This window comes from Rhinopithecus bieti, unplaced genomic scaffold (genome assembly GCF_001698545.2).
Source record: "Rhinopithecus bieti isolate Rb0 unplaced genomic scaffold, ASM169854v2 scaffold_38981, whole genome shotgun sequence".
Classification (NCBI taxonomy): domain Eukaryota; kingdom Metazoa; phylum Chordata; class Mammalia; order Primates; family Cercopithecidae; genus Rhinopithecus; species Rhinopithecus bieti.
The window spans coordinates 4,637,923-4,655,333 of record NW_016819573.1 but is presented as its reverse complement, the minus strand read 5'-3'; the positions used below and the strand labels follow the sequence as shown (position 1 = coordinate 4,655,333).

General features: G+C 39.8%; 1 protein-coding gene across 4 annotated transcripts in view; it reads left to right on the top strand.

Annotated features, from left to right (window-relative positions):
- The window catches only part of ZHX3 (zinc fingers and homeoboxes 3), a 74,856-nt gene that overhangs the window by 23,692 nt on the left and 33,753 nt on the right, over positions 1 to 17,411 (top strand). Inside the window, exon 1 of one of the 4 annotated variants that reach the window (XM_017859083.1) lies at positions 11,521 to 11,535. The exons of the other annotated variants lie outside the window; for them this stretch is intronic. The gene's annotated coding sequence lies outside the window, so the exon portion shown is untranslated. Of the gene's footprint in view, positions 1 to 11,520; positions 11,536 to 17,411 lie in introns of those variants that run through there. 4 annotated transcript variants of the gene reach the window in all.

The following is a 17,411-nucleotide window of genomic DNA, read 5'->3' as shown; positions in this document are numbered from 1 at the left end:
TCTGTCTATGAGGAGGTAGGCCCTCACCAGACGCTGAATATGACACACCTTCATCTTGGACTTCCTGGTCTCGAGAACTGTGAGAAATACATTTCTGTTGTTTGTAAGCCATCCAGTCTATGGTATTTTTGTTATAGCAGCCCAAACGGACTAAGACAGGTGGTGAGAGGTGAGATGAAGATTTAGGAAGTAGACCTAAGGCTGTATTTTTTATTTGTTTGTTTCGTTTTTTTGAAGGGTGAGTGCCAAGGTTAATGGAGCCAGATATTTATGTGCATAGTTTTTTAAAACCTGCAGGGATCAATGGCAGTTGGAAGTAATGGGTTTGGAACTTGGCAGATAGGTCAGGGCTGGCAAGGGTGATTTGGAAATCTCTTGAGTAGAGGAGATTGCAAAGTCCTGGGTGTGAGTTTTGCTCCCTTTGGAGAGATTGTAGAGGTGTGGGTCTTAACTTCCTTTGGGTTCTGAGTGGTTTGAGACTAGAAGGAGTAGGAAGGAGCCACTTGACTGATGACCTTGGTGCAAGTGGTTTGGGCAGAAGGGAAGGAAGGAATGGGACCTACAATGCACCAAAGATTGATGAGCAAGGAAGTTGAATAAGTGGGACAGTGGCAGTCTGGCTCCATGGGGGAGGGGGAAGATGGGAGAGGCCAGTTAGGGGATCTTTTCTATTTTTTATGAGATTTAAGTGGTGTTTCATGTAATACCACTATGATACACTTGGACTAGAAATTTTCTTGTCCGAGTGTATCATAGAAGCAACAATAACAAACCAATATGTAATATTAAAGCAGTCCTTTTGCTTTTACCAAATTCATAATGGCAGATACATTGCATCTATTCTTAGATGTATCCATTCTCAGAATATATGACATCAAAAGAAGCTCTTAGAAACTTCTGATTTAGGCTCCTGAAGTCTCACAGAAAGGAAAATAAATAATGCTAATTATCTTGCAGCAGAAGTTAACTCTTCCCCCAGTACTCTGCTGAGTGTATCACTGGTGAGTGTGGGTTCATGCACATGCACTCACATATTGCAGGAAGAAGGCTGAGAATGGGAACAGGGAGATATATCTACTTCATTCCTGATAAATAGTTGCTGGAATTTTATATTTTGCACCATGACAACCACTCTCATTTTCATGATTTATGATTGACTTTATTGCTTTCTAGATTAGAGAAGTCTCCGGTACTGAGAACTGTTCCTCTCCATTCCTTTTGCTTCACCTTGATGCTCTAAGGTTTCTCAAAGACAGAGCAAGTATCCTCAGAAGCCTCCCAGTGCATCTTCCATTTGGCTGTCAATATCTCTGTTCTGCTGCCCCCCACCCCAGGACAATAATGTGAAAATGAAGAGCTGTTGGAAAATACAGAACTTTATTGAGCAAATGCAGTTGGTCCCATTAGTTGGGCAGCATAAGATTGGAAGGTGATTTGCAGAGAAATATCCTGGCTGTAATGATAAGGCTGATCAACCCAGTGAATAGGACTTAATCTCACGGGAAACTGATACTTCCGGATGAAATACTAATAGCTTTCAAAACACTGCTCATAAAGTAAACATTTCAGAAACTGTCCTGGGCCAACTAAGGTAGAGCCATGGCCCTCTATTGTTCCAGGGGGGCTAGGCCCTGGGTACTTGCAGCTTCACTCTGCTCAGGCCTGGGGCAGTACCCTTCTATGGATGAGGGACCTACAGTTCTTCTAACAGAAAGGGATAGGAATGGTGTAATAGCTTCCTTCCCTTTTGTACAAGTAAAATAAATTTTAAATTTGATCTGTTGAATTCATTTGAAAATAGAGGAACCAGGAGGTTATCAGAAAGGAGTAGGAAGTGAGCTAGAGACAATAATTTGATGACAGAATGACAATTTGATTCAGAATGACAGAATCAAAAAAGGTGAAGACAAACTGATGACTCCTGTGATTTCTGCTGTGCTGCCAGCATCATAGGATTGTGGAGAGCTTAAACAAGAAAAAACAGTGTATACCCCAAAGAATAAAAAATAAGATCCCAAAGAGATATTTGCACATCCATATTCACTGCAGCATTATTCACAATAACCAAGAGGGGGAAGCAATCTAAATGTCCATCAGTGGATGAATGGATAAATAAAATATGATATATACGTATCATGGAATATTGTTTAGCCTTAAAATGGAAAGGAATTCTTTTTTTTTTTTGACAGAGTCTTGCTCTGTCGCCCAGTCTGGAGCGCAGTGGTGCGATCTCAGCTCACTGCAAGCTCCGCCCTCTGAGTTCACGCCATTCTTCTGCCTTAGCCTCCTGAGTAGCTGGGACTACAGGCACCTGCCACCACGCCCGGCTAATTTTTTGTATTTTTAGTAGAGACGGGGTTTCACTGTGTTAGCCAGAATGGTCTTGATCTCCTGACTTCATGATCCACCCGCCTCAGCTTCCCAAAGTGCTGGGATTACAGGTGTGAGCCACGGCGCCCGGCCCAAGATAAGTACTTGTTTTAGCTAGCTAGGTTTCTGGTAGTTTTAGTAGTGGTAGTAGGATGATGAAAACAGCTTACTTTTCATTCTCTTCTGGTTGGGCTACATCTTGAAATATAACTTCACTTTTATGAGGTATCTAAATTAGTCAAACTCTTAGAAAGTAGCATGGTAGTTGCCAGGGGCTGGGGGAAGAGTGAAAGGAGAATAGTTACTTGATGGGTATAGTGTTTGAGTTTTGCAAGATGAAAAAGTTCTGGGGATCTGTTGGTCAACAGTGTGAATGTGCTTAACACTACCTAACTGTACACTTAAAAATGGTTAAGACAGGCTGGGCGCGGTGGCTCACACCTGTAATCCCAGCACTTTGGGAGGCTGAGGCAGGCTGATCACCTGAAGTCAGGAGTTCGAGACCAGCCTGGCCAACATGGCAAAACCCCGTCTCTACTAAAAGTACAAAAATTAGCCTGGCATGGTGATGGGTGCCTATAATCCCAGCTACTCAGGAGGCTGAGGCAGGAGAATCGCTTGAACCTGGGAGGCAGAGGTTGCAGTGAGTCAATTTGCGCCACTGCACTCTAGCCTGGGTGACAAGAGTGAGACTCCATCTCAAAAGAAGAAAAAGATGGCTAAGACAATAAATTTTATGTTATGGTTTTTTTGTTTTTTGTTATGTTTTTTTTTTATTTGTTTGTTTTTTAACCACAGTGTTTAAAAAAGAAAGGTAGGCTGGATAAAACAGCTGATGTACCTCTAGTTGTTACAGTTAATTGTCATCCTTCAGTGGCCAGCCTCTGAGTGGGATGTGGTGGTAATTAGAACAGCAACAGTAGCTGCAGCAACTATGATTTATTGAGTGTTTCCTGTATCTCAGACAGCATGCTAAATCCTTTTGTGTACTTCTTATCAATTCACTGAATGTCATGTCAGCTCTATGAGGTAGGCATTAATAGCTCCTCATTTTACCAATGAGGGAATAGATTGTGAGGACTTAAGTCATTTGCCCAGGAATACACAGTCCACAGTGGTAGGGCTCTAGGACACAAACCCAGCTCTGTCTGATGTTAGGGTCTTAACTGCATTATCAGCTACTGTTTATTCACCCATTCAGTCACTGAAAATGATTATTATGTGCTAGACATTGTGCTTATATGCTAGGGAAACAGTGGATATAGGCCCTGACCTTACTTACAGAGCTTACAGCCTAGCTAAAGTGAAAGACAGTAAGCAGGAAAAGAATCAGATGAAGATCCAGACAAATTTTGATAAATGTTATGAAAGAAACAATTAGGATGCTGTGATAGAGAATAATTCAGCTTGGATTTGGGGGAGCCAACAAAGACATTTAGATAGGATGTTCAGAGAAAGTCTAACATTCCTTTCTTAAGACAAGAAGGTAGATTTCAAAGGGGAAGATAGCTCAGAAGTCCTCTGTTGCAGTTATAAATGAGTGTCTGAAAATGTGTATCCGAATGGCCTTGTGATGAAAGAATCCTAGTCCTGCTTAATTCGAGCAGTGCTCCCTTGTCCCAGCAGGCCACTTCACCTCAAAGTCCTCCTTTTTGTGGGGGAAAAATAGAACTTGTATCTAGATCAGTTTTTGGTTGTATTAGTTAATGGTAATAGGATGATGAAAACACAACTTCCATTTAATTCTCTTCTGGTTGGGCTACATCTTGAATGCTTTATTCAGTTCTAATTGCCACATTTTTAGAGAAATGCAGATGAATTAGAATGTATTCAAGGAGAAGTTCGTTAGAGAGAATGTGCAATAATTCAGGACACTTAGCTGCAGAAGTAAATACTGAAAGGGGAAATGATCTTCAACTGTGTGAAAAGCTGATACATAGAAAAGAGAGTTGACTCGTCATTTAGTAAAAAGAGTTGATTTATGTCCAAAAGACAAATCTAAAAGCTGGGAACCAGGTCCAACTAAGAAAGGGAATTTGTAATAAATTGTCATAAATGATAATGAGCTCCTAGACTTGATAATCAACTGGAGACTGGATAACAGATTGCTGGAGGATTTTCTAATTAGGAAAGAAGTTGGACGGCATATATTGTCCCATTCCTCCATATTGGGTATTTTTTTGTTTTGTTTCTTCTTTTATTTTTTTATTTTTTGTTTTATGTGTTGGATATCTCTAAGTTATTTTAGAACTATGGCTTTATGGCCACAGGCAAATAGAATATATAATATATAGTTTTAAGTGAAGTGCTCATGTGTACCCCTACAGAAGTTAAACCAAAAGCTCATCTGTAGCTATTAGAAGTTTGAAATGTAAAGGAGCACTACTTGGTATTTGACCCAGTTACATACTCTGTAAGGACCTCTACTCTGACATCATTAGCTTCTCACTTTCTCACTTGTTATTTGTAACAACCCATGTATTTTGGGAAATGTGCTAATATTTTTTCCACTTATGTATTTCTTCAACTTTTAACTTTTTGTTTTAAATACATAGCACATTAGCATTGTTCAGAATTTAGAAGGAGCTACAGGGAAAAGCATCCCTCAAACACATCTCCCTCTTCCCCTCCCCAGGGGGCAAACACTATTATTAGTTTCTCACATATTTTTCTAGAGGTATTTCTAGTATATAATTTTATTCTGTGCTTTGCTTTTTTAAAAGCTTAACATAAATCAAGATACGTTGAAGGTTAATCGTAGCAGCATAAAAAGCACTTCCCTCGTTCTTTTTCACAAGTGTGTATTACTCCATTGTATAGATGTGCCATAATCGATTTGACTATGTCCTTTTGATGGGTGATTAGGTTATTTCCAGTCCTTTGCCATTACCATGCTGATAGTAGATTACCTTATACATGTATGAGTTCATATATGTGCAAAATATATCAGCAGGCTGCCTTCCTAGAGGCAGAACCTGGTGAGTCAGGGAATGAGCATTTATAATTTTGTTCTTGTTAAATACTTCTTAATAGAAGTCTTACCAGTTTTCACTCCAGCAAGCAGTGTGTGAGAATGCCTATTTCTGCAAACCCTTGCCAACTCAGGATATTTTTATCCAACATTTCAAGCCTTTCCAAAGTAAGTGAAAGAAAAATAATCAGAGTAATTTTAATTTGTATTTCTCTTACTGTGAGTGAAATTGAGCGTTTTTTCTTGTGTGTAAGATCTTGCTGGACTTTGTAGTGAGGATTGAAGAAAATCGTCCAATACAGACTAAGCCTGCGAAGGAGGGAAAACGGAAATCTTATCCACAGTGGCGTGAGCCAGAGGAGAATTTTTCTTTCTTTCTTTCTTTTTTCTTTTTTCTTTTTTTTTTTTTTTTAACAATATGTTCTTGAGAGATTTGAGTGAGCTCACCAGCCTGCAAGCTATTTAGCCTGTAAACTGTCTGGCCCACACTGGAAAATTTCAATTAAAACAAAAGTAATCTCAGAAGTAAAACCACATCCAGAACAATTTCTTTTTTACTGTTTAGTTTTAAATTTAATAAAGTAATTTACTTTGTATTTGGAACAAAATTTAGGATGCAAGTACATTTAAAGTAACGTGTTTAACTCTGAAAGGCACTGTCTCACACCTCCGAGAGTGCAATTTCTAACTACTTGGCTCTTATAATACCCTAGATTTGGTCCCAGCCTCCCCCCAACCCCCACTTTCTGTAGTTTCTCTGTAGATTTGAGCAGATTTTGGCAAAGACCAGAGTCTTTTCTTTGGGAACATTGGCACTACACAGCCTCCTTGCTCATTAGCAGTCTGACCCATTAATTCCCTGCAACGCTTGTGACCAAACCAGTTCAATCCAGTTTTTCCTCTGGAAAAGGACCTTTGAGTTTTAGCAGCACAGATTTGCTTTGCTTTTTTCACATAGCTTCCCAGGTTCAAACCTGTGTTGGTTGGTTGATGGCAACACTATCCTTCTAGTTATCAAAAATCAAGGATCTAGTTATCCTTACTTAGATCAAAAATCTTGGACTCATCCTTGATTCCTGTGGGTACAGTGTTCACATCTTCCTATCCATTCCTTTAGGAAATCTTTTCTGCTTTCCTTTCAAAACGTATCCAGAATCCAGCCACTTCTCCTTACTTCCATCTCTACCGTCCTGGTCCACGCTGCTGTGATGTCCTGCCTAGATTGATGTCTGACAGGGTTCCCTGCTTCTCCGCTGTTTTCCTACAGTCTATTCTCAACACAGCCAGCAGAGCCATGCTGAAGGACATGTGTCGGATCACACCAACCTTCTGCTCAAAGCCCTCTCTTGGCACTGCCCATCTCAGAGAGACTCAGATCATGGCATGTAGTGAGGCCCTGCACGAATCCCCTCCCTGCTCCCCACCCCAGCCTCTTTGACCTTGTCTTCTACTACTGTCTCTCTGCTACTGCCGCCCAGCTCTGCTGGCTTCCTTGCTGTTCTTTGAACATGTCAGACACATTCTCACCTCGAGGTCTTTGTACCAGCTGATGCCTGTGCCTGAAGTGTGCTTCCCCACATACCCAGATGGCTCACTTCCACACCTCTGAGTATTGGCTCCAGTGTCACTTTCTCAGTGAGGTCTCTTCTGACCACTGTATATCTAAATTGCAGTCTCACCCCTCCCATGCTCCACACTTCTTCAACCTTTCCCTGCTGTACTTTTCTTCTTCTACTTTTTACTCTGACACATAATTTCATTTTCTTATTTATTATCTCTCTCCCCCAGACTAGAATGTAAATTCCAGGAAGGCAGAGATTTCTGTCTTTTTTGTCTTCCCCATATACTGGCATGTCTGGCATAGGAAAAGCACTTAGTAAACATTTGTTAAATGAATTAACTATCTTTTCTCTACAAACTTGTTCCTCAAATTCTGCCAAATCTAAATTGAAACAAGCAGGTCTTGTATTTTGGTACCAGTCCTGGTAATGTGGATTAAATCCAAGAGCATTGATCCATATTTTTCTGGGGAATCTCACATTAGAAATAATGTGGCATCGTTTGGGTAAAAACCTTTGTGAAAGATTAAATATGACATGAGTAAGTTTAAGGAAGGTGATAAATGTGCTTAGACTGTATCTGGGGAATTAGATTTAGATTTAGATGCTACTCTTGAGAAGGCTATAGACAAATAAGAGCACATTCAGAGAGGAACAGTGGAGAGTGGTGCGGAGTCTCTGTCCCAGTCACACAAAGTGCAGGAACTGAGGATTATTGGTTTAGGGGAAGAGAAGACTTTTAGGGAACATGATTTCTTTTTTCCAAAAAAATCACATTTTCAAGTTGAAAATGTGTCTGCTGGGCACAGTGGCTCACGCCTGTAATCCCAGCACTTTGGGAGGCTAAGGCGGGCAGGTCACCTGAGTCTAGGAGTTCAAGATCAGCCTGGGCAACATGGCAAAACCTCATCTCTACAAAAAAATAGCTGGGCATGGTATCGGCTACTTGGGAGGCTGAAGTGGGAGGATCACTTGAGTCTAGGAGTTCGAGGCTGCAGACAGCCATGATTGTACCACTGCACTCCAGCCTGGGTGATAGAGTGAGACCCTGCCTCAAAAAAAAAAGTATCATGTAGAAAGTCTAATATCTTGTTTGTATACCTAGAAACACCTCCTATTTCTGTGACCTCATCCATCACAAGCAGATCCAGCTTTTTTGGAACTTGAACATTAGTAAGGGGGACCCTCCTAAGAAAAAAAAAATCTAAGAATAAAATTATAAAGATACAAAGTTAGATACAGGCTTTGGAAGGTTCCTGTGCATGAGAAGCGAGGGTCCCCGAAGCTTCGGCTATAGTAGCTTCATAGGAAATCTACCACATTCAGATTTGTACAATAGCAAAACTGAATCCCTTCTAGCTCTCTAAGCATGCCATGTTTTCCTCTCCCTCTAAGATTTTTGTATAAAGTGTTCCCTTTGTCTACAACACCCTTTTCTCAACTTATCTACTTGGTAGTATTTATTCATCCTTCAAGCTCTAATCCAAAAACAACCTCCTCTATGAGGCCTTACCCCAAGTTCCCGGAAGACAGAGTTGGGTAGAAAGTCTTTTCCTATGCCCCACAGAACTTTGTGCATGTTTCTACTACGACACTCAGCTTATTGTCTGATTGGTGTTGATCATTTTGTTGATGACTTTGTAGATCATTTTGCTGATGATTTTGTTTGTCTTCAGACTGTGTATCAGTCAGGTTGGGGTGCCATAACAAGCTACTCCAAAAACCTCAGTTGCTTAAAGTGACAAAGGTTATTTCTTGTTCATACTGCATGTACATGGTGGGTCAGCTATTGTTCTTTTAGGACTCAGGCTAATAGAATAGCCGCCATCTGGAACATAACCAGTTGAAGGCCAAAGAATAAATAGTGAGGCAAAGCATATACTTTCTCCTAAAACTTTTGCCCTGGAGGTGACACATTTGTTCACATTTCATTAGTTTCACCTAACTTCAGATAGGCAGGGAAATCCAATGCATCCAGTGGAGAGCAAGGCCCAGAGCCCTGGTGGATAGCTTAATAACCACAACAGACTATTAGCTTCTTGAGTTATAGGGCTAGCTAGCATCTTTTCAAAAATCCTTATATACCCAGTGCCTAGCACATAGTAAGTCCTCAACTCTATTTGAGAGAAAAAACAAATTTAGCAAATAAAACTTGCAAGAAAGTTTTGTTGTTTTTGGTGCTTACTGCAAGGAACCATTTCAAACATCTTTCTAGTGTCAATAGGTGCCAAGCTCCCGATCTTTGGAGATGTTCAGGTGTAGGCCATCCTAACCACCTGGTAGTGGTACTTAAGGTAAAATTCATGCAAAGGTGAGTGGTTAGAATATATGATCTCTGATGTCTCTTTAATTCTGAGGCCTTTGTATTTATATCACAATCACCTTCTGAGATTGAGAAAGAACAAATTAGTGTTTACTTGAGAGGTAATATCTAACTAGAGCAGGCTATTTCTGTTGGTGACTAGACAAAAATAAGAATTGTTTGAGGGGGAAGGCCAGGCGCGGTGGCTCACGCCTGTAATCCCAGCACTCTGGGAGGCCGAGGCGGGCGGATCACGAGGTCAGGAGATCCAGACCATCCTGGCTAACACAGTGAAACCCCATCTCTACTTAAAATACAAAAAATTAGCCGGGCATGGTGGTGGATGCCTGTGGTCACAGCTACTCGGGAGGCTGAGGCAAGAGAATGGCGTGAACCTGGGAGGCGGAGCTTGCAGTGAGCTGAGATTGCGCCACTGTACTCCAGCCTGGGTGACAGATTGTTTGAGGGGGAAAAACAAGTAGAGAGCTCTAGCCTTGAGCCCTTGGCTGATGATGGCGATTACTAAATGCAGAAATTATTGTGACCCTTAAGTAACCAGAGGGCAAATTGAGGTCAGCTCTGGCCTTGACATTGCTTTGATGCTTGAGGATTTGGGGTTGGAAATAGACTTGAGTTCTTTGTAACTTTTTTGTTTTCAGCAGAAATCTGACAGTTCCAACAGCAGATCCACTTACTCAACTGCCAAGGTCCTGTTCACATACATTCCTGAGGAGGGACAGTTTTCTACATGTTCTTTTTGTTTTAGAGTCCTACTGACTTACCATGGCCTAATCACTAAGACTCACTTTAAAAGAGTTCTCTATTAATACATAAGAATAAGTAATACAGACCCTCTTCTGACAGTATAAAAGTGTTATAAATATTAAGGATCATAATAACTGTCAAGCCTTTTACCATTTATTTATTTATTTATTTATTTATTTATTTATTTAGACATAGGGTCTTGCTCTGTTGCCCAGGCTAAAGTGCAATAGCATAATCCCAGCTCACTGCAGCTGCGACCTCCCAGGCTTTAGCAGTCATCCTGCCTCAGCTCCCAATTAGCTGTGACTACAAGCTTGCGTGCCACCATGCCAGCTAATTTTTAAATTTTTTTGTAGAGACGGAGTCTCCTTATGTTGCCCAGGCTGTTCTTAAACTCCTGGGCTCAAGTAATCCTCTCTCCCTGGCTGCCAAAGTACTGGGATTACAGGTATGAGCCACTGGTCCAGCCTCTTTTTTCGTTTTTAGGAGACAGGATCTTGCTCTGTTGCCCACATTGCTGGAATGCAATGACAGAACCATAGCTCTCACTTTAGCCTCAGACTCCTAGGCTCATGAGATCCTCCCATCTCAGCCTCCCAAGTAGCTAGGACTACATTGTCAAGCCTTTTTAAAGAACAAAACAAAACACTAGAATAATTCAGGTTGTAAAATCTTTGAACCCTCTGTAAGAAAAAAATGTCAAAATAGTTACAGGTAGTGGATTTATTGTTTAGTTGGTATTCAGAGTGAATATAGTCTAAAAGAGAACACTGAATTTAGAATCAGAATATCTGGCTCTGCCAAAAATATGCTGTGTGTGACTGGTCATATCACCTCTCCTTTCTTGCTCAATAGCTCCTCAATGCTGCAGTGTTGGGAAAGGCCGGTAATAACCAACTCAGGAGAGTATGGGGACGGATTGAGAGGGATATAGAAGTGCTTTGCAGGCTTTCGTGGACTTTGATGATGGAACTGAAGTGAAATCTGTTTTCTGTTTGGTCATGGAAACTTCCCAGAAAGCCAACTCATTTACTTAGGATTGGCCTGGGCAGCAGTAGGGTGGGTGGCTGCATCTGATTTTTGTTTCCAAGGTCAGTGTTTTCCAAAGGAAGGGAAGAGAGAAACATTTAAAACAATGTTTTCAAAATATAAATTTAAGCTTAATTTATGATACAAGATTTCTTTTAAAATATCTCGAGCTTTTAATGTTTTTTTAATTATGAAAATGTCAAATGTACATAAGAGCATATATATGAGCCATATATATCCCAACCCAACTTGAACAATTGTAAGTTCATGGTCAAATTTATTTCATTTATTTCTACCCATCCCTCATTTTTTTCTGGGGGGTTGGGTTTTCCTCCCAGTAAATCCTATATAACAAATTATTTTACCCATAAATATTTGAGTGTGCATCACCAACTGATTAAGACTTTTGTTTGTAACATAACTGAAATACCATTATCATACATAGCAATATTAACAGTAATTCTTTAATGTCATTTACTGCCTCCTGTGGTAGATGGGCTCCAAAAAAAAAGATGCAACCCCAGCTTCATCTATGACAGGTAAAGAATAGCCCATTTTCTTAATCTATAGAGAACACTTAAAATCCCATAGGAAAAGGGACAAAAGATAATTTTATACAAAATCATCAATGGCATGTGAAAAGATATTCAGCCTTGTCCATAAAGAAATGTAGGTTCCAAATAACAGTAATTAGTGTTTTATATATCAAATTAACCAAGACTAAAAATAGCAAGAATATGCAGTGATAGTGAGTGCATCCTCAGTTCTCTGGTGGTAACAGCGAAAATCAGTACAGTTTACTTGAAACACAATTTTGTGTTTTGCTAACAATATTTTAAATGCCACTGCAATGCTACTTGCAAGAAATTCAGTATTTCAGAAATTCTCAAATGTATAAAAATATGTGCAGGGGTGGTCACCGAGTCATTGTAATAGTTAAAAACCTGGAGAAATGTAAATGTCTCTTTAACAGGAGAATGGTTAAATAAATCATGATTCATCCATAACCTAGAATGCTGAAGTTGTTTAAAAGACTGAGGTAAACTAGAGATGGTGACATGGAAAGATATTGAAATTAAATAATTGTGAGATGAAAACGCAGAGGCAAAATAGGATGTAAAAACACAATTCCATTTTTGGTTTTTTAAAAGAATTAATTATAGTAAGCTATGCCTGGGAAACATACCTGAAATCATATATACTCCACTGTTAACAATGGTTTATCTCTGGAGGTGAATAGGAAGGATTTGCACTTTGCTTCTGAGAGAGAAATTTCCACTTAGAGCTTAATTTGAAACAAAGTAAAAAGGATCAATTTCAAAGTAAGTCTTTGTTGCTAGCAATACATAGTGGAATGCTACCTATGGATTTTTATTTTGGAATGGGTTGAGGTTTATGTATGGTCTGTTATACACCATGACTAACTTTTAAATGCGTTTCATGGTGTAGAATGTGAAGTCAATTACTATAGAATACTCAAGACTATATTCATATCTGTCAGGTCAACCTCATAATAGTCACATTCTTTACACCCTTTTTCTTTTTCTACTTAATCTTTAGAGTATTATCTTAAAATCTCCCACTACAGTTATGTTTCTGTAATTCTGTCAGCTTCTACCATTATTTCCGTTTTTAATGATAAACCCTGGGTGATATGTTCAAGAGGACTGCAGGCTGACTATCATAACGCTTGGAAAGAGTCTGTCGAGAGTTGCTTTCTAAATATTTGATTTCCTTCATTGAGTTCTTATTGTTCTTCCAATTCATTCCTCAGAATTTTTTTAAGTTCCTAATTCAGTCCATAATTTAAAGCTAAATACTTTAATATTTTTATCTAAAAAACTCACATATATATACTGCAGTGCTGAAATATACTGGCTATTGACTGCAGCTTTGCTAATTTAGTGAATTGAGCAAGTACCAATTCCCAAAGACAGATTTTTTTAAAAAGTTATGCACTCTTGTTTTTATTTTCCCATTTATGTATTTGTTTGTTTATTTATTTTTTGAGACGGAGCCTTACTCTGTCGCCCAGGCTGGAGTGCAGTGGCGCAATTTTGGCTCACTGCAACCTCTGCCTCCTGGGTTCAAATGATTCTCCTGCCCCAGCCCTCCCAATAGCTGGGATTATAGGCAGGTATCACCACTACCTGGCTAATTTTTTGTGTTTTTAGTAGAGACGGGGTTTCACCATGTTGGTCAGGCTGGTCTCGAACTCCGGACCTCAAGTGATCCACTCATCTCGGCCTCCCAAGTGCTGGGATTACAGGTGTGAGCCACTGCACCCGGCCCCATTTAAAAGATCCATTTACAAGGCAGAAGGTTTCAAGACGGGGCATGTAAAGGATTGTACAAAGAATGACAAAATGCAAACGTCACCTGGCCTTTCCTTCTAAATCTGTTTTGACCACACCTTACATTTCTATCAGCTCACTTCACTAGGGCTTGACTTAGACAATAGCGTGTTTCCACATGGTAGTACCTCATTTATCAGACATGCTCCATGAGTGTCTTTTGGATGAATGATTTCTAGATAATTAGAACTTTGCTATTTAAGCACCACTTTTAACCCCTTTAAAAACACATAACAAATAAACCCAAGCTTACCTAAATGGGTAATGTTGCTAAAAACAGCCACCTTAGTAAGCATCCAGGTGATGGGGATATGGGTGTTCATTGTCAGTCTCTTTCAACTTTGCCATTTGTTTGAAATTTTCTTAATAAATGCTGGGGAAAGTATTACTTCAAGAGGTCTGTAGCCTTTATCGCAACAATCTGGAGGTTTCTCAGAGAGCTCACTGTGTGGAGTGGTTAAAGTTGCAGGCTCTGGAGCAAGACTGCTTGGGTTCTTATTCGGCCTTTGTTGCCTCCTAGTTGTGTGCGCTTCAGCCAGTTACTGTACTTTTCTGAGCCTTGTCCTTCTTGTCTGTAAAACGAGAATGATTATAGTGCCTTTTCTTGGGTTTATTATGAGTGAAATGAGGGGATGTGTATAAAAACACTTCCAACAATATGAAACACTCAGTAAACACTGGCTGTGGCTGCCACTGCTGCCACTCCTGCATTTTTGTAATCGCCTGTAGTCAATGGTCCACCTACCCAGAACATGGTTAGTGGTGGTACCCTCCTTGGTCATTTATTCGAATGATAATTTAGGGCTACTTTGAGACTTTTTATTTTTTTAAGAGACAAGGTCGTGCCCTGTCATCCAGGCTGGAGTGTAGTGGCATGATCCTTGTTTACTGTAGCTCTGAACTCTTGGGCTCCAGGTGATCCTCCCACCTCAGCCTCCTGAGTAGCTGAGACTACAGGCGCACACCATTGTTCCTGACTAATTAAAAAAAATTTTTTTTTGTAGAGATGGGATCTCCCTATGTTGCCCAGGGTAATCTCAAACTCCTGGCCTCAAATGATCCTCCTACGTTGGCTTCCCAAAGTGCTGGGATTACAGACGTGAGCTGCTGTGCCTGGCCAAGACTTAATTTTGGGACCATTGCCAAAAATCAAATCCATCTTCATGTTTTCCACTTCTCAGCCTTAGTAAGTAACATATCAGGAACACTATTTACCTTTTCCTCAGTGAAACCCAGTCCCCATTACAAATAGTAGTTCTGGCCCTGTGCCTGGGGTGCTTGTGTTGTGTCGCTAGGGCTCTGCAATTAGCTTCTCCTGATGCTGCCTGGCCTTCTGGTGTGCTCATGCTCTTTTTCCTTTGTGTTGGTGCTACTTCCAGATTAGTAGGTCTGCATCTCTCTTACCTCTCCTCTGGCAAACCTGATGTTCACAGGCACTGCCATTCAGCTTTTCTAGGGCCGCAGTAAATATTTCCAAGGTGAGTCAGGAAGTAGCACAAGAATGGTGTCACCTATATTGAAACCTTAGAAATGTAAATGCTGACCCTCTTCTATAGAACGGAGTGCTATAATTTGCTGTCCTCTACCTTTCTTGGTTTCGATGTCCTTCCTGAGGTTTTTATCATATTCAGAGTTGTGCAGCCATCCCCACTATCTAATTTCAGAACATTTTCATCGCCCGGTGACTCATTAGCAGCCACTCCCCCTTCTCCCCTACCGTCAGTCCCTGGCAACCACTAATCTCCTATCTGCCTCTATGGATATGCCTCTTCTGGACATTTCGTATAAATGGGAATCATACAGTTATGTGACATTTTGTGTCTGACTTCTTTCACTTAGCATCAGGATCATCCATGTTGCAGCATGCATCAGAACTTCATTCTTTTTTATGGCTGAAGAATCCATGGTATGGATATATCATATTTTACTTACCCATTCACCAGCTGATAGACATTTGGGTTGTTTCTACCTTTTGGCCATTATTTGAATAATGCTGCTATGAACATTTGTGTACATATTTTAGGGTGGACATGTTTTTATTTATCCTGTGTACATACCTAGGAATTAAATTGGTGGATTTTTTTTTTTTTTTGAAACGGAGTTTAGCTCTCGTTGCCCAGGCCAGAGTGCAATGGCGCGATCTTGGCTCACCACAACCTCCGCCTCCCAGGTTCAAGCAATTCTCCTGCCTCAGCCTCCTGAGTAGCTGGGATTACAGGCTCGCACCACCATGCCTGACTAATTTAGCATTTTTAGTAGAGACGGGGTTTCGCCATGTTGGTCAGGCTGGTCTTGAACTCCTGACCTCAGGTATTCCGCCTGCCTTGGCCTCCCAAAGTGCTGGGATTACAGGCGTGAGCCACTGCACCCAGCCAAATTGCTGGATCTTATGGCAACTCTGTGTTTAACATTTTGAGGAACTGCCAAACAGTTTTCCAAAGTAGCTACACCATTTCACATTTTCATCAGCAATGCATGAGGGCTCCAGTTTCTCTGCATCCTCACCTATACTTGTTATGTCTCTATAATTACAGCCATCTTGGTGGATGTGAAGTGGTATCTCACTGTGGTTTTGATTTGTGTTTTCCTAATAACGAATGATGTTGAGCACTTTTTTATGTGCTTACTGGCCATTTGTATATTTTCTTTGGAGAAATGTCTATTCAAATCCTTTACCTATTTAAAAATTATCTTTCTGTGGTTGAGTTGTAAGAGTTCTTTATATAATCTGGATATACTTTACGAGATACATGATTTGCAAATCTTCCTGTGGGTTGTCTTTTCACTTTCTTGATGGTGACCTTTGAAGAACATAAATTTTAATTTTGATGACATCCAATTTTCTGTTTTTTCTTTTGTCATTTGTGCTTTCAGATATTCTACTTAATGTCTTCCATAACTTGTCTGAAAATCTGATTTGCTCACTGGGTCCATAACTGTATTATTCTTAGTTTCCCTGATTTAGGATCATAAAGCACTTGATTTAAAATGTTTGCCAATGATGTATATATAAAGGAGCTTAGAAATGTTCATGCTCTTTGAGATGGTAAGCCCATTCCTGTGCACTTAACCTCAGGAAATAACGTGATAGAAGAAAAACATCCTATATGCCCAGAGATGTTCATTTCACTGTCACCCATGAGATTGGCATGCTTTTCAACAGCAGGGGTGCTGTTGAATTAACCCATTGTGCTACATTATTAGGTAGCTATTAAATGTAGTAATTATCAAGCTTATGTAACAAAAACGTTTATAACGTAGTGTTTGGTGAAAAAGCACAAGTGTGCGCTCACTGTGATAAAAATATGTATAAAATATCTGGACTAAATGAGAAGGTATACAAAGTTGCAGATTTATTAAATTTTATTTAAATGACATTTTATCTTTATAATTAAAATTAAGTAAAACTGTGTGCATGTTTCACATTGGTGGGGGAAGGGATGACAAGTTGTTAGAGTGGGCTTATGTTTACCCTGCCCTTCAGAGTTTTAAAAATTATTTTCATTATCATGATTGTGAAAGTTAGGTTTATAAATCTAAAAAAAGTAGCCGTGTTTGTTTACTGAGAATTTAAGTAGAGATATTTTAATTTTCTTTACATTTTTATATCAAATCCAAATACTGATAACTTGATTTTAGTATTAGAATTACTATTGTTTTGGTCATTAGAGCATTATAATTTGCTAAAACGAAAAGTAATAATGATGATTGTCATTATATATTAGTAATAGGGCTCACAGAAGCCCTTTTCTCATGGCATTCTGTGAAACAAATTATTTTCTTTTGGAGGTATCAACTCTTTAATTTAGGTCTTTTATATATAAAACCATTGATTTTGTTTTCAGGTTAGTTTTCTGCCTTAGCTGTTTTCTTTCTTAGCATTTTAAAAGTGTGAAGTCAATCTGTTTTATTAAAAGTTCGGCCGGGCGCGGTGGCTCAAGCCTGTAATCCCAGCACTTTGGGAGGCCGAGGCGGGCGGATCACAAGGTCAGGAGATCGAGACCATCCTGGCTAACACGGTGAAACCCCGTCTCTACTAAAAAATACAAAAAACTAGCCGG